This window comes from Cervus canadensis, chromosome 6 (assembly GCF_019320065.1).
Source record: "Cervus canadensis isolate Bull #8, Minnesota chromosome 6, ASM1932006v1, whole genome shotgun sequence".
NCBI classification, from domain to species: Eukaryota; Metazoa; Chordata; class Mammalia; order Artiodactyla; family Cervidae; genus Cervus; species Cervus canadensis.
Window position 1 is genome coordinate 88080166 of NC_057391.1, and position 27464 is coordinate 88107629.

Here is a 27464-nt window from a genome sequence, read left to right on the forward strand (position 1 = left end):
ATGTGAGGGTGGGATATTTCAAAAGAACAGCATGTATACTATCTATGGTGAAACAGATCACCAGCCCAGGTGGGATAGAAAATGTCCGGCCTGGAACCGGGTCAGAGGGAGGTGGGAGGGGGGATCGGGACTGGGAATTGCCTTTATTGGAAAAAAATTAAAAAACAGAAAGAGACTCACACACTTAGAAAATGAACTCACAGTTGCTGGGGGGAAGCAATAGTTAAGGACTTTGGGAAAGTCATGTACACACTGCTACATTTGAAATGGATAACCAACAAAAATCTATTGTATGGCACACGGGACTCTGCTCAATGGTATGTGCCAGCCTGGAGCCGGGTGGTGTTTGGGGGAGAATGGATACAAGTATATGAATGGCGGAGTCCCTTCAGTGTTCACCCGCAACAACTGCAGCACTGTTAGTCAGCGACACCCTGATACAAAATGGTTTTGGTGTTTAAAAATAATTAAATTTAAAAAAGTATTGTTCTCGCAATAATCCCCATTTCATGTAACTGTAACTTCATTCTTACAGTTGCTCAGAACCGAGCCCTGCTGTCCTTGATGACCCTCTTCTCTCACATCTGCATCTGCTTCTTCAGTAAATCTGATCTCTCTCATTTTCCCCAAGCATCTAGAATCTGCTCTTCATCACTTCTGTGACTACTCCTCTGACTCAAGTCACTTCAAAAAATAAAACAGCCGTTGTTTGTGTTGTAATCACTTTGATCATAAGAAAATTAGATATTCCAAACTGTCCTCATCCTTTGTCTGCCAACACACTTTTCAAGAACTTTCCTTGGACAGTAAAACGTGTGCTATTGCCATCTTACAGAATGGACCCTTGTTGCCTCAGGGCTACAGCCCATGCGTTTTCCCACTTCCAGTCACTCACTGGGTTATACTTGAGTCTCAGGTGGCAGGCTGGGATAGATACCTAGTAGGAGCCGGATGGGGCTTCTCTTGGCCTCGTAAAAGGACACCCATATGCATGCTTTGCATTCTCTAGTATCCTCTCATTTTTGCCCCAGTATTGCTCCAAGTCATCTTTGTTGACTTGAGTGAGTTCCCATCAGTGCTGCTTAGCTCTGTCCTACCATTAACCTGGTATGGTACGCAGTCCCTGATTCTCCCCAATCTTGAGCTAAACATATAACTTTTCTTCCTTCAGTTTTTGTTCTAGAGGCTGAAAGAAACTGAAATGTCCCTCTTTCTCTCCCCAAATCTCTATTCACCTTCTAGCTACCCGCAACCACAACAAAGTCTTCAGAATCTCCATACTCCATGCTATTTCTGCACTCCTCAACTAAAGCTTTCCACTTAAGCTTGACTAGCTATAGCTCAACTATTCAGATACACAGAAAACAGTGAAGTATATCTGAGTAATTTTTTAACCTGCATATTTAGCATCATCTAGATACTCAGCTATTCCCAAGCTCCATCCCCATCCCTTCCCACCCTGATTCTGTTCCTTAGATGAGATCTAGAAATGAAGATAGACAACTGAGAAATGGAATATTTCCTGACATATCTGTAAACAAAGTATGTCACAGGCATCAGTGAGGGCAGCCGCCTAACATTAGCTAGTGAACCCTGAGGAAACTCAGGAAGGAAAAGAATGCCTGCCATCTGGCAGCTATCAGCCTGTAGCCACTCCCTACAGTGAGCCCTGAGGAAACTCAGGATGTGAAAATATCTGGCCCCAGATAGCTGAGGTGCACATCAAAGGAGTGATTTCAGTGAGCCCAGACTCTTGCATCTTCCAACACAAAGAAAAGTGCTAAATTCCTTAACTTGAAATATCCATTTTTCTTTAATTAACAATAATCTTTTGATGTTCAGACTATCTACCCTTTGTTGCAAAACTTTTATATATGACCTGCCCCCACCTCTTGCCTCAGGGTTACTTGAGATGCCACCTCCTTGGCTTGAAGTCCTCAGTTTTTCTGCCAAATAAAACCTAACTCTCAACTTTTAGATCACACACTATTTTTTTTTTCAGTCGACACAGCATTGATTTGATATTAGATATTCCACTAGACATAAAAAGAAAAACACTACAACTTCGCTATTCTTTTTAATGAAATAGACTCATTTTACCAATTAACATTTAAATATTTCTTTATACCTCACAAATCATTTTCACATATTTTATTTTTTTCCAAGAAATGATGGGTGACATAGATAAGGCAATGATTATCTGATTATACCCATTTTTTATAGATAAGGAATCTGAATCTCAAGGTGGTGAAGGAGCTCTGCCAATGTCACTCAGCTAGTAAGTCCAGAGCTGAGACATAAACAATATTTTTCAAACCTGGGAAGTGTTGTGTGATAGGGCTAAATTTGATCCTTTGCAGAGGAGAGACAACAGCATCCATGGGAGTTGAATTCAGAGGCTTGGATGACTACACAATACATCCACTGTTCCCTTCACCATCCGTTGGCTGCCTTGGCTGCCTTGGATGGGGTTTCTATGGCTATGTTTACTCCGTCCCATGTGTTACATTTTGTGCGAGTCATTTACTTGGGCTTTGGTATTCAGCAGAGCACACATAAGTTATACACCTTTACTCCCTATGGCCACTTGGAGAAAACTTCAGCATGAGGAAGGCCCTTCAGTTCCCAGAAGTAGATTGGAGCCTTATCAAGGGCTATTTCCCCTTGTTACCTAACTAGGGAACCATTTATCTTCCAGGCAGGAGACATCAAGCCTCTGACAATATTCTATTATGATGTTATATTGAGTGAGATAATTTGATTTGATAAATGCAAATGCAGAAGATTGGCAGTTACTACAATTTCTCCCTTTTAAAAGGATTTGAATTTTTAAAGGGAACTCAGTTTAGGTGAATAATGTCAGATTCCTGAGTCCCTTAACAGGAACAGTAACCTTGAAACCTTCTGAATCCTGAATCCCAGGAACTAGTCTCTATCCCTCATTTAAAGTTTTCCAGAACCTCGTGTGTGTCTATATGACCCTCTGGCCCTACCATCAAGTCAATGAGTAGATAAAGTAAAATATGGAAAAATACATATGTGATATTATTTAGAGTAAAAAATAACCATGTGATCAGTTGTAGGTTTCACTGTGACTTAACTAGCTAGTACTAATGAAACTGTTTACCTCAGATTGGGACTTGAGATTGAGACTAAGAGAGTTTTCCAAAGAGAACGCGTTGGTCACAGCAAACACCCTCTTCCAAAAACTCAAGAGAAGACTCTACACAAGGACATCAACAGATGGTCAATACTGAAATCAGATAGATTATATTGTTTGCAGCCAAAGATGGAGAAGCTCTATACAGTCAGCAAAAACAAGACTGGGAGCTGACTGTGTCTCAGATCATGAATTCCTTATTGTCAAATTGAGACAAATTAAAGAAAGTGGGGAAAACCACTAGACAATTCAGGCATGACCTAAATCAAATCCCTTATGATTATACAATGAAAGTGAGAAATGGATTCAAGGGATTAGTTATACAGAGTGCATGAAGCACTATGGACGGAGGTTTGTGACATTGTACAGGAGGTAGTGATCAAGACCATGCCCAAGAAAAAGAAATGCAAGAAAGCAAAATGGCTGTCTGAGGAAGACTTACAGATAGTTGTGAAAAGAAGAGAAGCAAAAAGCAAAGGAGAAAAGGAAAAATATACCTATTTGAACACAGAGTTCCAAAGAATAGCAAAGAGAGATAAGAAAGGCTTCCTCAGTGATCAGTGCAAAGAAATAGAGGAAAACAACAGAAGCAGAAAGACTAGAGATCTCTTCAAGAAAATTAGAGATACCAAAGGAATGTTTCATGCAAAGATGGGCACAATAAAGGGCAGAAATGATATGGACCTAACAGAAGCAGAAGCTATTAGGTGGCATGAATACACAGAAGAACTATACAAAAAAAGATCTTCATTGCCCAGATAATCACAATGGTGTGATCACTCACCTAGAGCCATATATCCTGGAATGAGAAGTCAAGTGGGCCTCAGGAAGCATCACTACAAATAAAGCTAGTGGAGGAGCTGGGACCTCCTCCACTCAATATGCCAGCAAATATGGAAAACTCAGCAGTGGCCACAGGGCTGGAAATGGTCAGTTTTCATTCCAATCCCAAAGACAGGAAATGCCAAAGAATGTTCAAACTACCACACAATTGCACTTATCTCACACGCTAGTAAAAATTCTCTAAGCCTGGCTTCAATAGTATGCGAACCGTGAACTTTCAGGTGTTAAAGCTGGATTTAGAAAAGGCAGAGGGACCAGAAATCAAATTGCCAACATCCACTGGATCATCAAAAAAGCAAGAAAGGTCCAGAAATGCATCTGTTTCTGCTTTATTGACTATGCCAAAGTCTTTGACTATGGGGATTACAATAAACTCTGGAAAATTCTTAAAAAGATGGGAATACCAGACCACCTGACCTGCCTCTTAAGAAATCTGTATGCAGGTCAGGAAGCAACAGTTAGAACAAGACATGAAACAATGACTGGTTCCAAAGTGGTAAAGGAGTACATCAAGGCTGTATATTGTCACCCTGCTTATTTAACTTATATGCAGAGTACATCATGAGAAATGCTGGGCTGGATGAAGCACAAGCTGGAATCAAGATTGCCCAGAGAAATATCAATAACCTCAGATATGCAGATGACAGCACCCTTACGGCAGAAAGTGAAAAACTAAAGAGCCTCTTGATGAAAGTGAAAGAGGAGAGTGAAAATGTTGGCTTAAAACTCAACATTCAGAAAATTAACATCATGGAATCTGGTTCCATCACTTCATGGCAAATAGAAGGGGAAATGGTGACAGACTTTATTTCTTTCGGCTCCAAAATCACTGCAGATGGTGACTGCAGCCATGAAATTAAAAGACTTACTCCTTGGCAGGAAAGTTATGACCAACTTAGACAGCATATTAAAAAACAGAGACATTACTTTGCCAACAAAGGTCCATCTAGTCAATGCTATGATTATTCCAGTGGTCATGTATGGATGTGAGAGTTGGACTATAAATAAAGCTGAGCACCAAAGAATTGATGGTGTTGGAGAAGACTCTTGAGAGTCCCTTGGACAGCAAGGAGTTCCAACCATTCTATTCTAAAGGAAATCAGTCCTGAATATTCTTTGGAAGGACTGATGCTGAAGCTGAAACTGCAATACTTTGGCCACCTGATGAGAAGAGCTGACTCCTTTGAAAAGACCCTGATGCTGGGAAAGATTGAAGGTGGGAGGAGAAGCGGACGACAGAGAATGAGATGGTTGGATGGCATCACCAACTCAAATACCATGAGTTTGAATAAACTCCAGGAGTTGATGATGAACAGGGAGGCCTGTCATGCTGCAGTCCATGGGGTCACGAAGAGTCAGACACGACTGAGCAACTGAACTGAACTGAACTGTGACTTGAACTCATGTGCTGGGACTCAAACCTAGCCAAAACCCAGTTTGGGACTAGAAACCAGTCAAAACCCACAGTACCTGGTTTCAGGACCTAATGAAGCTTAGGTTCTTGATGCCTCATTGCAGAAAGAATTCAATGAGAGTCAAAGTGATTAGTAAGAAGTGGATTTATTCAGATTCAGAGAGAATCCACAGACACAGTGTGTGTGTGCCATTGCAGAAGATGAGTGCCGTGCAAAATGTGGCATGGTTAGTTTTTATAGGCTGGGTAATTTCATGTGCTAATGACCACGAGAATTATTCCAACTATTTTTGGGAAGGGGCAGCAATTTCCAGGATTGGGGCCACTGCCCACTCCTTGGTCTTCTAACAATGCCTTTCAACTGTCATGGTGCCTCTGGGTGTGTCATTTAACTTGCTGTTTGATGATCAAGGTCTAGTCTTGTCTTCCATCTTGGCCCCATTTGATTCTAATCAGTTTATGCAGTTGTGTCCTTGGGCCACTTCATTCTTTCAAAAGTTGTGCCCTGTCCCTTTCCCTCCTGTTACACTAATGTTATGAAGAAAGAGAATGTTACTATATATTTCCACATCTTGGGCATTAGATAGCCAGTGCCCAAGAGAGACAATAAAGAGGTCTGAGCTTGGAGATGGGGTGGAGAATTGCTAATGAATTAGAAATATTCATTATTTTGCCTCTGCACTTTTCCCAGTATTTGGCAAAAGTATGTGTTCAATGTATTTACTGAAATAATTTCTCCATATTTTCAATGACTAAAAAGTAAACCCATATTAATAATTATCAGATGATAGCTTATTATTTGATGGGCAAGAAGGGGACTTTATTTTATTTTGTCCTCTCATTACATAGGTGAGAGAGCTGAGGCCTGGAGACATTACATGATTTGTCCAGTCACAAAGTCTGAGACTGAGATAGGGTTAGAATCAAAGTGTTCAGGCTGGTAGTCTATGTGACCTTAAGCCACTGAAGTAGGTAGTCAGCACTTTATTAAATAATCCATAACAAGTTATTAACATGTAATTTCTATAGATTCTCATGTTGGAATGTATTAGCACTGCCTGATATCTTCTTAGGTCTTAGAATTGAAAGTCAAAGATTGCACTACTATATCAAGAAACACAATATATATGTTATACTTCTATAACAAGAAACAAAATCACCACTTCTGGATTTATTACTAATTCTAAACTGTTGTATAGTTTTTATTTTTTTGTGTTTTTTTTAAGGTATTAATACTTGATATTTGAAAAAACAAAGAATTGAATTCATGGTTCTCATTTTTCTCTTCCCGCTCAATTCCTAAAATTGTTTTATACTTAACTTTTGTTTTTAGAGGATTCCTCTAGTTTTTACTAATAAATAAACACAATTAAGTGTTATTTATTTTATTTCCTTAAGGAAAGACATCAAAAAATAAAAGAATTTCTACTTGCTGGAAGTGAGAATGGAGTGTAATTAGCCATTCTTTGGAGAGTGACTTGGGAGAAGAAAAAGGATGGGCATTGTGAGTCAGAGTTAAAAGCATTAGTGAAGAAAAATGTTCCATTTCCCCCCTTCATACTAATGGCATAAATGTGTTTGTGATTGTGGTGATGGCCATTTCTCATGAGGCTAATAGCTGTGATGTGTCTTCAAAATGATTCACTACCATTCCTATCCACATGCCAAATTACTCCTCCTAAGTGTGAGTCTCAGATACTTCAATTTCCTGAATGTGTAAATGTAATCCATTCTATCTGGTATAAAAGTAGGGAAAGTCAATATAACCTGCCAGTAAACTATAATCTTGTAATGTTACAGAAATAGCAACCTTCTTCATGTTTTTAAATAAAATGCCCATCCACCCCCATCACAACACCCAAAGGGGTTCGAAAATGTGGCAAGTCATGGAATCAGCTATTAGAGGAAGACCTGCTTCTGGCTGATGTATTGAGCCAACTTGTGTCCTGACTCAAGAAGAACATGGCTACAAATGTCAGCGCATAAATTAGCCCTGAATGTAGGCGGAAACACTTTCTTACAAGCTGACAGAGTTTCACCCCAAAATATCTCTGATAGTTTATACATAAAGAAGTCTGCTTTTCTGATCCAGTACCGGCAATCAGGCACAAGAGAAAGAATGGGTACTTCAGAATCTCTCATTCCAAATTGGGGTTAAGACCCAAATTTGCTATTTTTGTGTGATCTATCACAAGTCAGTTAACTTCTGTGAACTTCAGTTTTTCTCATCTGAGATCTTAGAAGTTGCATAAAATCAGTTAGCTTACAGTATAATTGTGAAAAAAAATGGATACTGTTTGTAAATATTGGTTGTTATTGAACACCAGTTCCTCCCTCATCCGGGTCAGGTTGAGGCTTGTTTTTCGCAGAAGCCAGGTTCTGCTTTGGTAAGGTTTGGTATGAAGTTTAAGGGTAATTCCAAAAACAACACTCCCATAACTGTTATTTACCAAATAACTATTTTATGCTGTGCAATAAGGAATATTTCTAAAGTATAATTTATCCCTTTCAAAAACCTATCATATGGTATCACTCGTTTACAGTAAAGAAGGTGCAAGGCTGAGTGGGTTCAGCTTGTCCCAGAGTTTGACTCAGTGTCAATTACTAAATAATTAGAAACTTATTCCACAGATATTTTTGGAGCCAAATAATATGCTCTACATTGAGCACTCTGGTGAAGAAAACAGGAAATGTCAGAGCAGTGACGTTCCTGCAGAGGCAGGGACTATACAAAAGTGAATAAACTGTGATAAAGCCTGTGGGCTGCTATGGAAGTGGGTCACAGATGTGCTGACGAGGAGGAGGAAAGTGGCAGAAGCTGGAATGGGCCCAGGCACTCTCCCCACTGAGCATTCCCCTAGGAAGGAGCTAATGAAGGAAAGGTTCAGGCAGCAAAGACCTGCAGAGACTCCCCTTCACAAAAGCTGGCCACTAAGGAAAGGAGCTTCCCTGGGAATACTGAAGTTCCTGAACTTCATGCAAAGATAGAAGAAAAGAGTCAGCTAGAAATACATTCAGAGGAATAATCACCTTTGTCAAGTCAGAGGTCAGAATGATCCAGGGCTGCCCAAAGGCACCTGGCTGAAAAGGGAAAGAAGTCCAGACCCATACTGGGCCCTAACGGGCTGGGATTCATTGACAGATACCCTCAATCTCTGGGCCTCCAGACTTTTCAGTTCAGTTCAGTTCAGTGGCTCAGTCGTGTCCGACTCTGTGACACTGTGACTGCAGCACGCCAGGCCTCCCTGTCCTTCACCATCTCCCAGAGTTTGCTCAAACTCATGTCCATTGAGTTGGTGATGCCATCCAACCATCTCATCCTCTGTCTTCCCCTTCTCCTCCTGTCCTCAATCTTTCCCAGCATCAGGGTCTTTTCAAATGAGTCAGTTTTTCGCATCAGGTGGCCAAAGTATTGGAGTTTCAGCTTCAACCTCAGTCCTTCCAATGAATATTCAGGACTGATTTCCTTTAGGATGGACTGCTTCGATCTCAGGCACAGGCCAAATGTCTTTCGTATACTATGTGAAAGACACAGTTATCACAGGGACACTCAGTCATAGATTCACTGCTCCTTTGGTGCTACTAAATTCCAATATTCAACTCAGAATCAATGGTGCTTATTTTCAGAGAGCATGGATTACATCTGTTTCCATGCAAAGCACTTTTCATAAAATATACCAGTTGGCTCTACACATTCTAATCTCAGTACCTGCCCTCTGTTCTTGGACCTTGTCATTTATCTTTTGTCTGCGTTGCTGATCTTAAGAAAAAGTCATTTTCCATTTTGCAGACAAGATGATCTGCCAGCAGATGCTATGCTATGCACTAAATGGAGTGGTTTGTCTGGCAGCCTGAGCTAGCATCCTCTCCCAGCTCAGCCAGCGGTGGAGAAGGACAGACACAGTCATAGGCACTTCAGAGCAATGTGCTACTGGAAGCATCTCTCAGATTCTCAGATACATTTTGGGCTTACATGGAAGTCTCTTGCTGGGAAATATTTAGAGTGAATCTCCTTAATTTATTATGGAATAATAGGCAGAGGAACATTGGATTCTTAGGCAGGAGCTTGGCATGAAATATAAATCAGTTCAGTTCAGTCGCTCAGTCATGTCCTACTCTTTGCGACCCAATGGACAGCAGCACGCCAAGCTTCCATGTCCATCTCCAACTCCTGGAGCTTGCTCAAACTCATGTCCATTGAGTTGGTGATGTCATCCAACCATTTCATCCTCTGCCATCCCCTTCTCTTCCTGCCTTCAATCCTTCCCAGCATCAGAGTCTTTTCCAGTAAGTCAGCTCTTTGCATCAGGTGGCCAAAGTATTGGAGTTTCAACTCCAGCATCAGTCCTTTCAATGAATATTCAGGACTGATTTCCTTTAGGATGGACTGATTTGAACTCCTTGCAGGCCAGGGGACTCTCAAGAGTCTACTCCAACACCACAGCTCAAAAGCATCAATTCTTCGGTGCTCAGCTTTCTTTAGGGTCCAACTCTTACATCCATATGTGACTTTTGTAAAAACCATAGCTTTGACTAGATGGACCTTTGTTGGCAAAGTAATGTCTCTGCTTTTTAATATGCTGTTTAGGTTGACCCTGGAGAAGGAAATGGCAACCCACTCCAATATTCTTGTCTGGAAAATTCCATGGACAGAGAACCTCACAGGCTACAGTCTGTGGGACTGTAAAGAGTCAGACATGACTGAATGACTAACACTAGGTTGATCATAGCTTTTCTTCCAAAGAGAAAGTGTTTTTTAATTTCATGGCTGCAGTCACCATCTGCAGTGATTTTGGAGCAGCCCAAAAATAAAATCTCTCACTGTTTTCATTGTTTCCCCATCTATTTGCCATGAAGTGATGGGACTGGACACCATGATCTTCATTTTTTGAATGTTGAATTTTAAGCCAGCTTCTTCACTCTCTTTCACTTTTCATTAAGAGGCTCCTCAATCCCTCTTTGCTTTCTGCCATTAGGGAGTTTATTGATATTACTCCTGAAAATCTTGATTCCAACTTGTGCATTTCACATGATGTACTCTACATATAAGTTAAATAAGCAGGGTGACAAAATACAACCTTGACGTACTCCTTTTCCAATTTGGAACCAGTCCATTGTTTCATGTCTGGTTCCAACTGTTGCTTCCTGACCTGCATACAGATTTCTCAGGAGGCAGGTCAGGTGGTCTGGTATTCCCATCTCTTTAAGGATTTTCCACAGTTTGCTGTGATTCACACAGTCAAAGGCTTTGGTGTGGTCAATAAAGCAGAAGTAGATATTTTTCTGGAACTCTCTTGCTTTTTCAATGATCCATTGGATGTTGCCAATTTGATCTCTGGTTCCTCTGCCTTGTCTAAACCCAGCTTGAACATCTGGAAGTTCATGGTTCACGTACTGTTGAAGCCTGGCTTGGAGAATTTTGAGCATTACTTTCCTGGCATGTGAGATGAGTGCAATTGTGCAGCAGTTTGGGCATTCTTTGGCATTGCCTTTCTTTGGGACTGGAATGAAAACTGACATTTTCCAGTCCTGTGGCCACTGCTGAGTTTTATAAATTTGCTGGCACATTGAGTGCAACACTTTCACAGCACCTTCTTTTAGGATTTGAAATAGCTTAACTGGAATGCCATCATCTCCACTAGCTTTGTTTGTGGTGATACTTTGTAAGGCCTACTTGACTTCACATTCCAGGATGTCTGGCTCTAGATGAGTGATCACTAGATCACTATAGTGATCTATATAGTTGGATGGCATCAACTAACCACTATAGTTATAGGGTCATTGAGATCTTTTTTGTACAGTTCTTCTGTGTATTCTTGTCATCTCATCTTAATATCTTCTGCTTCTGTTAGGTCCATATAATTTCTGTCCTTTATTGTGCCCATCTTTGCATGAAATCATCCCTTGGTATCTCTAATTTTCTTGAAGAGATCTCTGGCCTTTCCCATTCTGTTATTTCCTCTATTGGCATTTATCACTGAGGAAGGCTTTCTTATCTCTCCTTGATATTCTTTGGAACTCTGCATTCAGATGGATATATCTTTCCTGAAGATATACGGTTCTATGATGACTTACAAGACCTTCTAGAACTAACACTGAAAAAAGATGTCCTTCTCATCATAGGGGACTGGAATGCAAAAGAAGGAGGTGAAGAGAGACCTGCAGTAACAGGCAAGCTTGGCCTTGGAGGACAGAATGAAGCCGGGCAAAGGCTAACAGTGTTTTGCCAAGAGAACGCACTGGTCACAGCAAACACCCTCTTCAAATAACACAAGAAACGGTTCTACACATGGACATCACCAGATGGTCAATATGTAAGTCAAATTGATTATATTCTTTGCAGCCAAAGATGGAGAAGCTCTATACAGTCAGCAAAAACACGACCAGGACCTAACTGTGGCCTAGGGCCTCAACTCTTTATTGCAGAATTCAGACAGACATTGAAGAAAGTCGGGAAAACCACTAAACCATTCAGCTATGACCTAAATCAAATCCCTTACAATTACACAGTAGAACTAACAAATAGATTCAAAGGGATTAGATCTGATAGACAGAGAGCCTGAAGATCTATGGATGGGGGTTTGTTGCATTGAATAGGAGGCAGGGATCAAGACCATCCCCAAGACAAAGAAATGCAAAAAGGCAAAACGGTTTTCTGAGGAAGCCTTACAAGTAGCTGAGAAAAGAAGAAATATACATAAAACAATGTATGATTAGCCAGAAGAAAAGCTTGACACGCATGAGGTTTCTGAACCACTTGATACTAATTTCAGGGTACAGAGAGTCCTGGTTCTCCCACAGTTGAGCTGTGACTCTATCCAAATTACCTCATAGTAAGTAACGTCTTTCTTCCTACTTCTTCTGAGAGTGAAACAAAATAACGCGTGTAAAATTGTTAGCACAGTGACATGTCAATAGTGATTACCCAATAATTTGTTCACGCTGTCCTTAATATTAATTATAATGACTACTGTTACTAAAGTGTCAAGTGACCAGAAAAACAATGGCTGGAGATCATATGTCGTTTTTGCATTACCCATATGGACAGATTTTTGAGTATGTGTTTCATTGTCTAAATAGAGCAGCAGAAATGATCTGGAAAAAGATCTGTTTATGTGCTGTCAGTTCTCATCTGACCCCTTAGTCTCCCTTCCAAACTTAGTTTGTTTTTAGCCCCAATTAATGATTTTAGATTTGTAAATAAAGTACAGAAGTCGAGGGCTGACAGTGGGCTTCTTGCTAATACTGAATAGAGAGAATGGTTGTGGTCCCATCTCACTCTCCCACTCCTCAGCAGAGTGGAAATTTGACCTCTTGATTTCTCAGTTTCTATTTCAGAAATAACAATTCCTGCCTGCCTCCAAGATTGAGGTACACCAAAAGTGACACTTCTAAAGACAAGATTAAAAATGACAATGAAACAGCAGTTTTGCAGACAAATATATTTTTAATTGAATAACCTAAGGAGGGGATCAGTTTCTTTATCAAAAAATAACTTACCTTCCTCGGGAATAAAAACAAAATGTCTGCAAAAATTGTTAACTCGTTAGTGCATAACTGGCATATAAAAGGCAACAAGATGTTAGTTTGTAAATAGATGTTTTCACATGGCGGTAAGTTCCCTAGAACTGCTGTGCTGGTGTCTATAAATTTTAGGGCTAAAAGCACGTGAGAATTGTGAGAGGGGCTTCCGTGGTGGCTCAGTGGTACAGACTCTGCCTGTCAATGCAGAAGATCTGAGTTCGATCCTCTGGTCAGGAAGATCCCCTGGAGAAGGAAATGGCAGCCCCCTCTAGAATTCTTGCCTGGAAATCCCATGGACAGAGGAGCCTGGGGGCTACAGTCTGTAAGTTTGCAAAAGAGTCGGACACGACTGAGCAACTAAACAACATGGTTCATGTAGAGAAGATGCAGGCTGGGAAGCCCTGCAAAGAAACCAAAATAAATGTGTGTGGGATATATATATATATATATATATAATATATATATATATATATATAATGTATATCTGACAATGGAAGTGTTAGTCACTCAGTCATGCCTATGTTTATACTTCACAAAGCTAGCCTATCACTCCCTGACACTATGGAAATTGCATCCCTTACCTGGTCCTTACCTTCCCGGTGTAACAGACCACCCTGTAGCTTTTTGCATTTCAGAAAGGTCACAGGACAATAAACCAGGGGGGGGCGGGCTCAGGTGTGTGCAGTCATGTCTGACTCTTTGATGCCACATGGATTGCAGCCCACTGGGCTCCTCTGTCCAGGGGATTTTCCAGGAAAGAATACTGGAGTGGGTTGCCGTGCCCTTCTCCAAGGGATCTTCCCCACCCGGGGGTCAAACCCGCAAGGGAGAGGACCCAGCGACTGGAAGGCCAGCTCTAATTTTTTTGAAACAATGCAAGAAGAGGAATGCAAGATTCTTACGACTTTGTTCCTTATCACATACCCCAGACTGTGAGCTCCATCTATATGACCCTCTCAAATCCCCCACGGAAGGGGGCACAGTTCTTGAGTCACTAGCCGCTGCATTCTTCCCTTTCCTGGCAGAGGACTAAAGCCATCTTTCTGTTTCCTCCAAACTCTGCCCCTGTATTTCTATTCAGCATCAGTGGACAGTAATTCAAGATTTTGGCGGTAACATTTTCACCTCAGAAAAACTTAAAGGCTGGCTCTCTGACAAATAGCAAATTCCTTTTCTAGAACTAGGGTTCTGAGATGATATCCATCTACATTCGAGTGTGAGTCTCGTTCTTTTACAATAAGTTCAGTTGTGCGTTGATTTGAAGAAAAAAGTGGAATATTATGAAAGACTGGTTTTTGAAACAGTGAGAACAACCCTCTTAAGTTTGCCCAATATTAGAGTTGCACCAAGTGATAGAAAACGTAATTCTGAATCAAAGGAAAATACCGGTAAAAGGTAGCAAAAGCAAGCCAGGTATTTAGAAATGAATTACCTTGTTTAGAGTCACAAAATTTGTTCTACATAGGTTTCCAAACTAACATTTGAGAGGGAAAACCATCATTTGAAATATAGTGCCTCTGAAACACAATTAAAAAAAAATCTATCCCAACTTTAAAAAAAAATATTAAGTTTAATTAAACTGATTTATATTTAAAATCCATAAGTAAAAATGCCAAACATACATATACTCACTCACATACATAATTATCTGAGACAGAAAAAATATATGTACAGAGAAAAAGTTGTAAGAGTATGCAAACTGACAGAATTTTTCCCCCTGAGTAAAGTGAAAATAAATCTCTATTTGAACACCTTTCAGGCTCTGAAGGTCCTGTCTCCAGCATCTGTGGGGCAGTCATGAGCAGGGTGACTGCAGCGCTTTTTGCATCCCATGAATAATTATCTCTGTTCTGAGTGCTTGCCAGCATGACGCATCTTCATTTCATTAAGGGAAAGAAGGACAGGCTGGAATTGGCAATGGCAGAATTCATTTATCACATTTTAATGGAGAAGCAGCTCAGAAAGGGCGGGCCTAATGAGATATTTCTAAAGAAATTAGGCTGTTTCTATTAAAGGGCCATCTCCCCTCCATCCACGGCAGTGACGGACCGCAGGGAGAGTTCCCACCTTTTCCTCTGCTTTGCTTTGGCTCTTCTCTGAGGCACATGATTATTTTTGAATGATCTTTCTTTCAAACGTTTGAATGAATCATGATCGCAAAGTTATACCAATTTTAAACTTGGAGAAAAAAGGGACCTGGTTTGATTTTCTGGATTTAATTTGTGGAGAGAGACATACCTGTAGACCCAAGCTTTTCCTAACACTAATATTGCTAAAACTGCTCATGACCCAAGCCTGCAAAATAGAAAGTTCTCTCTCACTTTTTTTTTTCCTTGCCATTATAGCAAGGAAACTCCTTAGTTTGGAGTATATGCAACTAAAATTAGTCTGACAGAAGCTCCTTCCAAAATTTCTGACAATGACAAAAAAAAATGAAAAGCAGAAACAAAAACTTTCATTGCATTTGATTCAGTCAATTTCCCAAGGCATAATATACGTAGTACTTACATTAGGTGGGATCCTTATCCTGCATTGTATATTTCCCCCTATTATTGCTCCAATGTGAAGAAATTCTCAAGTGCATCATATAAATATGAACGAGGAATTGATTGTGTTCTTGATTTACCACTGTTGCTTTTCTATTAAGAAGTTTTATGCTGAGATCCTTATGCAGAAATTTACATAAAATTGGTGATAAAGAGCAGAAAGTTAACCCAGAATCCTTTCACAAAAATTTAGAAAATATGATTGTAGTCTGTACTAAAAACCAACAGGCCAGACCTATGGTGGTTTATTACCCAACAGATTTAATGAGCTTCTCCTTTAGGCCAGAGACTATGCTAGACAATGGGAAGATATTAGTGAGTAGACAAAGAATCTGCTCCTAATAAATTGACATTCTCAGGAAGAACATACCCAGTGGACAAATAAGAATAAGTAGTGTGTTGGCTTACTCATGTTATAGACGTCATTGGGTTGTTTATTTACATACTAGATATGGGAGTGCTTTAAAAATAAAGCACTTACATTGGTACAAAATATTGTTAGTTGGGTCAATATTGAATCAAAAGTTTGATATCAGTATACTTCTTAGGACATGAACCTGAGAAGAAATATTGAGAAGGTATATGAATTTAGGGGTGTACCTCAAAGTAAAAAAAATGTCCACTTCAACACTAGAAATAATTTCAAAGGCAAAAAAAAAAAAAAAAAAATGAGAGAGACTATTTACCATTTAGGGAAGAAATCATAAATAAGGTCCCAGGGCAGGAAATCAGAGACAGACACATTGGCAAGAAAGAGCAGTGATCTTGTCACAAATCTGTTGGAGAAATTCAAATAAAAAGTGAATAACACAGATAGGAAACCGAAGGTTATAATAGGCAAAGCTGGGAATGTGTCGGGTATGAACTAAATGTTTGGCTTTCTGCTTTATCAGATTTCCATCTGTTGTCCAAACTTCGCAGATTCTCAATAAACAAACCCTGTTATCTTGACATCTTTTTCCTACAAAACTATGTCTTTTTCTTGGGTCACCATAGCGTGTGTAGGGGCTGTCCAGAGGGGTAGTCACCAGCCACAGTGCTTCAGTGTTAATTCACTTCAGTCCTGTCTAACTTTTTGCGACCCTATGGACTATGACCCAGCAGGCTCTTCTGTCCATTGGGATTTCCAGACAAGAATACTAGAGTGGGTTGCCATTTCCTTATCCAGGGGATCTTCCCAACCCAGGGATCAGACCTGTGTCTCTTACAAGTCTCCTGAACTGGCAGGTAGCTTCTTTACCACTAGTGACACCTGAGAAGTCCCTCTTCCCAGCCATATGTGACTTTTAAAAAATTTATACACAAATAAAAAGAGTGTATCTTAGTCACACTAATCACATTTCCATTGTTCAATAGCCGGAAGCGGTTAGAAGCTGCATGGTGGACCAGGCAATTATAGGCAGTTTCTATCATTACAGAAAGTTCTTGCAGACTGCCCTGCTCTAAAGGACTGGAAGATGGTTGAATGTGTCTTCCACACAGTGGAGCTTAGTGGACCTGTTAAATGGGTGTGGAAGAAATGTAATGCCTACTGCTCAAACAGCATCTCCTCAGAGATCAGACTGGCGCAAGACCTCTGCAGCACACTCCTTTTGCGTGCTGTATTTCTGTACATTATTTATAGTGTCATTAGTAATCACATTATTCATATGTAATGTCTCTTCCCCCCGAATAACTGCATAAACTGTGATGCCAAACCTGTCTTCTTCTTGTACTCTTTCCTACCTCTTACTATTATGAGCTGAAGGCTGTGTTGCCTCAATGAATACATTTAAAAGGTGTATCAGAAGGGATGGTGTATTCTTATAAAACCAGGTATCACTGCATACAGCTTTGTGTGCAGCTAATTATGTCACAGCAACACCTAAGCCAGGCCGAGGACCAGCGGGGCACACAGGTGAGCCCTCTGTCGGGGCTCTAACCCTGTCTGTTGAGCAAGACTGAGGTCGTGATGCCCTGAGCTCCTCAGCAGAGGAGGCAGGTCCGGCGTCCTGAGCTACCATGAAGGATGACTAGCCACTGAGTGGAGGCGCAATATACATTTTGGAGATGCTTATCTTTGGGAGACAAGTCAGAGGCAAAGACACACGCTCCCTGGTCCATGCAGGGACCACTGGTGCCAGGGAAGTGCCATCATGCATAATGACTAATTCTTCAGGAAGATGCTGTGTCGCAACCCACGTCAAGTAACAAAGCTTGTGGTACACTTGCCAGGGTCCTCTTGAGTTCCGACGTGCTATGACATGTGCTCAGAGGGAGGGAGGCATTGAGGCCCTGGTTGGGGTCGGTCATTACTGCTGGCTTCTGGAGCACTGCTTTGAAGAAAGTTGTTGATGTTCCTGTCTGGCTGGCTGAACAAAAGGAAAGAATTGGGTGAAAAAGCCTGACAGAAAAAGAAGCTACAGCCGGTAAGGAAGTGGGTCCTGTGCTGGCAGAGGGGGCATCTCCTGGGAATTTGTTCAGTTCTGTAGCTCAGTCGTTAGAAATGTGTATTCTCATGACTCAAGGGGTGTGGGCCAGTGATGTGTGTTTGAATAAGTCCCAGGTGACTCTGGGGGGCACAGAAGTTTGAGGACCACTCTCTGAGGGGATGGTGAGATGCTCCCACAGCCCTGCCCCCACGGGGGCTGGATGGGTCGGAGGCTGGGTCTGCTCTTCTTGCTTCTACCCCATGCTGCGTCTCGCAGGGCTTAGTGTATGCTTGAGGAGATGGCATTTCCTGGCATTAACTCTGACTGCCCAGAGCCTCATGCCTTTGCAAGACTGAGCCTGGAGAGGAAGTGCTTTGGGTGATGATATTTTCCCAGAGAGAGGCACAGAGTTTGCCAGGGCTCAAGTCGGTGCCAGGAGCATTAGGTCAGGATTTATCCAGAAGCTGGTACATTCAGGACTGAGATAAACTACCTTTCCAGTCTCCACAGTAGCCCTCTTCTTTCTGAGACAGAAAAGCTTCTCTGTTTCTAGTCTCTCAGTTCAGTTGCTCAGTCGTGTCCAACTATTTGTGACCCCATGGACACCATCACCAGTCCATCAACAGCTCCCGGAGTTTAGCCAAACTCATGCCCATAGAGTTGGTGATGCCATCCAACCATCTCATCCTCTGTCATCCCCTTCTCCTCCTGCCTTCAATCTTTCCCAGCATCAGGGTCTTTTCAAATGAGTCAGCTCTTCGCATCAGGTGGCCAAAGTATTGGAGTTTCAGCTTCAGCATCAGTTCTTCCAATGAATATTCAGGACTGATTTCCTTTAGGATGGACTGGTTGGATCTCCTTGCAGTCCAAGGAGAGTCCAAGGACTCTCAAGTCTTCTTCAACACCACAGTTCAAAAGCTTCAATTCTTCAGGACTCAACTTTCTTTATAATCCAGCTATCACTCTCTCAACTCTCTTAACCCACCCAAATATCTTGCAATACTGTCGTCTCTGTTTCTGAACATCTCTTCAGCTACTTTCAGAGATTTCAAAATGGCCATTTTGTCCCTGTCAATCCTATCTAGTTAATAAGCTAGTCCTTCTGGAGTGGAAGAAGATGAAAAAATGAAATCCAAGCATATTTGTCTTTAACTTACTCTTCTGTGTGGAGTAATTTTCTTATAGGAGAAAAAACAAAAAAATCTAAAATAGTTGAACTCAAAAGAATCAGTCTCTTCATCCATCTTATTTTGGTTTGGGGGTGCCTGAAGATCCGGCTATCACTTCTTCATAACTATCCAGAACATAAAATTTTACAGCTAGCCATGGTCATACATCTCAGTCATTAAGTTAATCCATTCTAACCTAAAGTCCTGATCCCCAAAATCTATCCCTCTATTTTCACAGTCAGTACTTAGTGAGAAAGGAAACAGCTGGCTAGCATCTTATATGCGATTTCCCAAGGCACTGACTTATTTTTGACAACAGAATTTTTTTTTAATCATTGGCTGTGGGAGAGATTATAGGGATGGGCAATATAGAAAATGACAGCTGATCATTTTTTCTGGGAAATTTCAATCAGTCCCCTGCAGGCAGATAATTATAATCTTTTGATGATGAGAATCAAATGGAAAGGTGATTATGACCATATTCTCAGAGTGAGTTCCATCTGGACATAAGTGATCCCTTTTCAGGAAAACAATATGATACCTTCATTGAGAGTACCTTCCACATCAAGGCAATTTCATTCCAACTAACACAAAACATGATATCAAAATGCCAATTTTCAAAATGTGATAACCTCTTACTATAATGCAAGGAACAGGAGACAATAGTTTGATTTCTCTTTTGATATCCCTATGAGGTCATTGCTATATATGGGTCTAATCCAAGACTCTGTTTTGAAATCCATTGTAGGATATAAGAAGGGGTCACTGTTTCAAAGCTCTTTGAAATGGGACCCTTGTAACAGGGTCTCTTAAATCATCTAAATTTTCTTCTTTGTCACTGTATTAGTGTTCAAAGAAGATTAATGTTTAAAAGATGACCCTGGACTTTAGGAGATCGATTAGCATCAAAGATTAAATTACCCTGATTGAACTGAATCTGTAAAAGAAGAAAGAGGAGATTAGCTGAGTTTTAAGAGGTTTGCGATAGAAGACAGAAGAAAAAACAAAGTGAGACAGTAGGATAGAAAATTACTAAGTAAAAGATTAGAAAATAGGATGGTCACAGAGCGTCAAAATATTACCGCATAGATGTTTTGGCAAAAGGGAAACTATACCAGAGATATATGGCAGTGGCCACCTTAATGTCATCAAAGTTAATGTCACTGGTAACAGGAAAAGCCTGACCATGTGTGCCCTCTGGTGTGATACAATCTTGAAGTTCACAGCATCTCCTATAAATTATTTTTTGCCAAAAATGTTTAGCCTAAATCTCATCAAGCCTGAAGACCTAACCTTTACTGTATGAGATATATGGGGCATAGAAGAACAAGTTAAATGACACAGTGAAGTAATAATCAGGCAAATCCAGAAGGTGGGGCAGTCTGTAAAAAAATTGGCCTGATCTTTTCAAGGAATCAGTATCACCACATGCTGCAGTAGGCTGAAAATGGTGCACCAAGATGTCCAGAAATTAAGATTAAGAAACCTGAGTCCTCAGAACCTATGAATGTTACCTCTCAGAACCTATGAATGTTACCTTATATGGCAAAAAGCACTTTGCATATGTGATTAAGAATCTTGAGATGGGAAGATTATCCTGGTTTATCTGTAAACCAGTGGGTTGTAAATGTGTCACAAGTGCCCTGTAATAGGAATGCAGAGGGAGATTTTATTAAAGGAAACGGTGGTGTGTCGAGAGGAACAGGGCTCAGAGGGGTGTGGTCAAGATTCAAGGAAAGCTGGTAGCCTCCAGGGTGAAAGATGTAAGGGATGGACTATCTCATGATCTCTCTAAGGAACCACCTGACTTTAGTCTTTAGGACTCATTTTAGACTTCCACTTTTCTAGAACTGTAAGAGAATACATTTTTAAGTCCCTGAGTTTGTGTTAATTTGTACACTGGCAACTGGAAATACACACAGAAGGGGAAAGAAAATATAAAGACACAGGGGAGGTGGTGCATTTCTGGTTTAAAAGATTAAAGAGATATGAGCAGTTCCTAAATCCTGACTGGGATCCAAGTTTATCAAAAGCAGCTATAAAATGCAATTTTGAAATATTTGTGTGTAGACTAGATATTAGATAATTATATAAAAATCTTTGCCATTATTTCCCTTATTTCCCTGTCTTAAGAGATACATTCTGAAATATTTTGGAACAAAGCCTTATGATTTCTGTATCTTACATGTAAAATACACACACACACACACACACATATATGTATATGTGTACACATATGTATATATGTGTGTGTGTGTGTATACATATAAATGTAACTTTAAAAAAAAATGACATAATGTTACTAACTGCTGAATCCAAGTGATGGTGTTTGGATTCATTACACATCTTTTGTTTTTAGGGTATGTTTGAAGCTTACTCTTAATTTTAAAAACCTTTTAAATTTTTAAGAATTTACCGTGTCAAGTTTTATTAATCAGTTTAAACTATTCATTAAGCAGAATGTCATTGTATTAGTTAGGTTATCAATAGCTGAACAAAATGAAATTTGATTTCTTAATCATGCAGAACTCCAAAACAGACTTCTGGTCTGAAAGATCTCCTGGGAAGCTTACTTGAATGTGACGTCACAGGGTTCCTTGGCAATTTCCACCTTATCTTCTCACCATTCTCCAAGACCCCTTACCGCTGGCGGCAGGGGACAGGCCAGGAGAAGTCAAGCATTGCTCATGAGGCTGTGCACAGCCTGGCCCATCCCTTCATCCCTTACCCCACTAGCTGTAACTTAGCTCTACCACCAACCACACTCAGCTGCACAGGATTTCAACTTTGTTGTCCACTTGTGTCTCAGGAAAAAGCTGTTGTCAAGATCTATTACTGCCCATATCCCACCCACCCCCTATTTTTTTTTTTTTTAATATATAACAATGTATGAGAGGGTAACAGGCAGGAAGGCCAGGGGTTTCCAAACGAAGGAAATAGGCTGCAAGTGTTAGACATTTTTCTCTCTATTAAGCAGCAGGAGGAAACAAACTGGCAATATATTTTTTCCTTCTCTATACAAATTTAAAAGGAGGTTTCTCTTAAAATACTGTGTTGCCATGACACCTGGTTTCACCTGAAGCTAACTATTCTCAAAACCTTGAGTTAACCAATACATTTTTCTTATGGAAATGTTTTTCTTAAGCTATGTTAATGTGCTATGCATTTACCCCAGGCTCTGTAAGTTCCACCAAATGGTTCAGAAACTACTTGACAGACCAGTGTGTTATACTCAGGTATTGTTCCCCTAATCTATGTAAATGAAACTATTTGTGTGGTAATCTGCCTTCTACAAGATTCAAGTCAATTGTTTTATGGCCTGGGATGAATCATCTGGTGCCAGGATTATCACAAAATGCAATTTATGGATGAGGGGCCTGGTGCCATTCTGAGTTTCAAGACATTCCTTTCTTTCATTAACAGACTGCTAGAGACTATATAACATCCAGCTGCAGACTAGCAGGGGGGCACTCTTTCTGCCCCCTTCTGATGCCTATGTCAGAAGCTTTATCTTCTTTATACTTTAATAAAACTTTATCACACAAAAGCTCTGAGCGATCCAGCCTCGTCTCTGGCCCCGGATTGACTTCATCTCCTCCAGAGGCCAAGAATCCTGGCGTCTTATCCTTCAGCAACAACCTTTCATGTAGTACCATGATTTCCTCCAAGGAGATATGTTACAAAATTTTAAACTGCCCACATCACTTTATTGGCCACAAATCTAATGTAAAATCATTGAGAGAAACCATTAAAATAATCTTCCTGAAAATTCTTATTAATGTTTTATCCCTAATTTGTTTCCCAAGAATCAAAACATTATTGAATAAAGTTAGTATTATTGAATCGTCTTATAGACAGATGTGTAAACACATACATACTCAAACTTGGCCAACAAAACAAAAATACATTTTGGGATATTACTAAGCATTTTTTTTTCTGAAATCATGTAAGTGCCACTTACGTTTGACTGATGACCTGTAGAACAGCTGATAAGCTCACTCTGTTTTGTGCTCCTCTTAGGCATGTATTCCTCCTCACATCTATTTTGAATCGTAACCTCAGGATTTGATCCATCCTTCTTTCTTTCAAATGTTTGTTAAGGGTCTGCAGTTGAGCACTATGGTAGGAGCCTTGTGAGATCAGGGATGATTTCATTTTTTTTTTTTTTTTTTTTAATGTTGCAGGGCATATGGTCTCTAAGAGTAAAGAGAAAAACACAGAATAATATTTTAAGGCACTCATATAGATACAAATGCCAAATGAAAATAAGGATTGTCAGTTCTATGGGCATGGACTGAGAGGTCAGGAACTTGCTAGAGGCAGTGATGCTGAAGGTTTTGTTTTTCAAGGAATATGGTGTATTTTAGGTTTATCAATAAAGTCATTGGGGGAAAAATTTTACCTGGCATGTTAGTGTCTTCTATAGAGAGGTGCTAGTAATCCCTTCTGGGAGATTTTTCTACTTATCATTTTTTGGGGGGGTCACTTTCTGTGCACTATCTGTAAGTATTTAGTAATATTGTTTTACAGTGAGGAAAACGAAGACAAAGAGGTTAAGAAAATAGCTCAAGGGTAGGTAGCTATTAAATATCAGAGATAAATTTTGTATCAAATATCTTTCCAGAAACTCTGTCCTTTTTACCATACACAGAGGCATCTCCAATGACATACAAGTTTATTATGTGGATAAAAACAGTAGAATATAGGCTCATTTGTTTAATAAATGACAGGAAATAAAACAGTTGTAACTTTATATGAATTGATTTATACTGTCTTGCAATTTATCTTGTAAACATAATCTGTCATTGCAAGCTGCTTTGCTTTAGCATTCCAACTTTGCAAAGTTACAAGAATAGACTAATAAACTGAGCAGAACATTATGAGGACATGGGAAGGGGATTCAATTTATTGTATTAAAAGAAAATTTTGGTGCACCCAGCATGTCTTGTCTTTAATAAAGGTGATGCATACAGGGTAAACACTTAGCAAAACTCTCCAACCTCTTCAAGACCTAGAAATACATCTGAAGATATCATAAACATTCATACACACACACACACACACACACACACACATCACTCTTAACGCTTCCTGTGATCCTGCTCTCCAAAACGTGCATAATCCATTAAACATCCGTTGTGTGGAGGGTCAAATTTCATATCTTATCACAGCTCTACCAGAAGTCCAACCACCACTGCTAGCCTATGAATGCTATTTATAAATAAAAATATTTCTTTAATAATGAGGATTTCTATTTTAATGAATTTTATGGCAACAGCCTTGTCTCCATCATTTTAGAAATTCTAGCCTCGTTATAGAAACTTGTCCTGAAGGGTGACATGTCCAGATGAGGGTAATGAACCATAGTTAACAATCTTCATACTTCACATGAGTCAGTCACGTGTACTGAAGACCATAAAGGATTGGTTTAGCTAAAATCCAGTCATTTTGCTCCATGAAACCTCTTTCCCATGGTTTGTCTTTTTCTACATCATTTATGATCTTTGTAATTTATTCTTTAGATTTAACTAAAATACAGATGTACTACAGAAGTCAGCATAAGCTATGTGCAAAGGTCTCCTGATTGCAGAAAAGAATTGGGTGAATTTGAAAAGCACTGACAACACTTGTTTTTACATAGGTGATCACACTCACATGGACGGTTGGCCAATTTCCAACCAAGAATAATGAAGCAGGAACTTTTAAACCCCAGATATCCAATCTATGAGAGTGATAAAGTGAATCACAATTATTTTGATAAAGAGAGCTTTCAAAAGTATTAAAGTCAAGGATGGCAATTTCAGGAAACAACTAATAAAAATACACAATAAACACAACAAATGAGCTCCTTTTTAAGTAATTTAACTTTTACATATTTGTCAATGTCCTGTAATAAATAGCAGTTTTTTTTATGAGCTCAATCCTCCATGGATTTTTTTCTTCTATCTATGCATTATTCATCTAAAAAACATGGAAACTTCTAGAAGAGTCCTAAAACCAATTCTTTGCTTTATTGGCTTGTGAGAGAAAGTGCTAGTGAAGATGTCATGTGGATAAAATGACAAACCTTAGATGCAATATACATGATCACAAGTACAAAACTGATGAAAAAGTCCTTATCAATCTTTTGCTTGAAAAATGCATAAATAATCAAATGAGAAAGTACAGAATCCAGAGAAACAACTATCAAGTGTCCAAAGAAAAAGTCGAGGTATATACCATATATTTCTATAAAATCCCTTTAAGGAACATGTCACAGCATTTAAAGCTATTTATTGGTAACTAGTGGTGAAACAAACTATCACTCCCTCTCATGCTTAATCTGAACTTTTCATTTTAAAACAAGTTTATGTTTTGCCTTATTTTTTTCTTGAATCATTCCCATCAGCAATTAACTGATCCCATGCAAAGGTGCAGAAAATCCACTGTCATCTGTGTTCAGGCCGCACTGATCTCAGTTTGAAACATATTGTCTATACTATGTTTTGTGCTGGAGGAAGTTTCTTTTCTCTACAGCTGATTAGTGTCTCTTTCTTATTTATTCAAGGGTTATACTTTCCCCCAAACTTTTGAAGTTATACTTGTTAGAGAATGGACTAGCAATACATTATTCTAGGACTCAAGGTAAAATTTCTTTCTTTTTTTAACCATCCTAGCTATAGGGAGCAGCTAATGATTCAATAGACAAAATCTGTGTAAGGCTATGAAAAGCACAGAAGTGACCATTTCACAATAAACATTGGGTTGACCAAAAAGTTCATTTGGGTTTTTCCTCTGATGTTACAGAAAAACCTGAATGAATCTCTTGGCCAACACAACAGTTCCTTATTTGTGGCACTCTTGGCTGAAATATCAATGCATAGACATCTTTGTGTTCAGCACTTTGCCTGAATAAACATATAATGCATTTGGTCAGTGTTAGGAAATAGCGATACCTGAAAGTAAGTTTTGCAGGGAAAGGAAATGCCTTTTCCCTTAAACATACTTATTTGCTCTCTTATGGATATTTTACATCATCTACTACAAATATGTATTTAAAATATGTAGGCAAAAAATATGAAAGTGACATGTCCCCTTTATATATCAAACACTTTTATTGTTCCATGTGAAGTTCTGGAAAAACTTTTTCCTATAGCCAGAAAAAAAAAAAAAAAAGTCTGCAAAGTAGAAGATACCTGTAGTTTTAAAGATTAGCCTGAACTGAGAACCATGCATATATCTATTTATTCAGTAGCAGAAAGGATAAATTTTGTGTTATGTTCTCAAAAATAAAATACTATACAGCAATGAGAATAAATGCTAAGACTATATCCTACATTATAGATGGATTCTCACAAACATAATGTTGAACAGAAGGAGATGGATCAAAAAGAAGATACATGTCTAATTCCACTATAAAGCACAATAACCAGACTATGCTTTTACAGGTTAGGATAGTAGCTTATGTAACTTAAAGGGGGAAGAATAAAGAAAGAAAGAATAAATAAGGTAGGGGAAAGCACTAGACCATTCAGGAATGACCTAAATCAAATCCCTTATGATTATACAGTGGAAACGAGAAGTAGATTCACGGGATTAGATCTGATAGACAGAGTGCCTGAAGAACTAAGGATGGAGATTCATGACATTGTACAGGAGGCAGTGATCAAAACCATCCCCAAGAAAAAGAAATGCAAAAAGGCAAAATGGTTGTCTGAGGAGGCCTTACAAACAGCTGTGAAAGAAGAGAAGCTAAAGGCAAAGGAGAAAAGGAAACATATACCATTTGAATGCAGAGTTCCAAAGAATAGCAAAGAGAGATAAGAAAGTCTTCCTCAGCGATCAATGCAAAGAAATAGAGGAAAACAACAGACTGGGAAAGACTAGAGATCTCTTCAAAAAAATTAGAGATACTGAGGGAACATTTCTTGTAAAGATGGGCACAATAAAGGACAGAAATTGTATGGACCTAACAGAAGCAAAAGATGAAGAAGAGGTGGCAAGAATACACAGAAGAATTATACAAAAAAGATCTTCATGACCCAGATAACCATGAAGGTATGATCACTCACCTAGAGCCAGATATCCTGGAATGTGAAGTCAGATGGACCTTAGGAAGGATCACTAAGAACAAACCTAGTGGAGGTGATGGAATTCCAGTTGAGCTATTTCAAATCCTAAAAGATGATGCTGTGAAACTGCTGCACTCAATATGCCAGCAAATTTGAAAATTCAGCAGTAGCCAAAGGACTGGAAAAGGTCAGTTTTCATTCCAATCCCAAAGAAAGGCAATGTCAAAGAATGTTCGGACTACCACACAATTGCACTCAACTCACATGCTAGCAAAGTAATGCTCAAAATTCTCCAAGCCAGGCTTCAACAGTATGTGAACCATGAACTTCCAGAATTCAAGCTGGA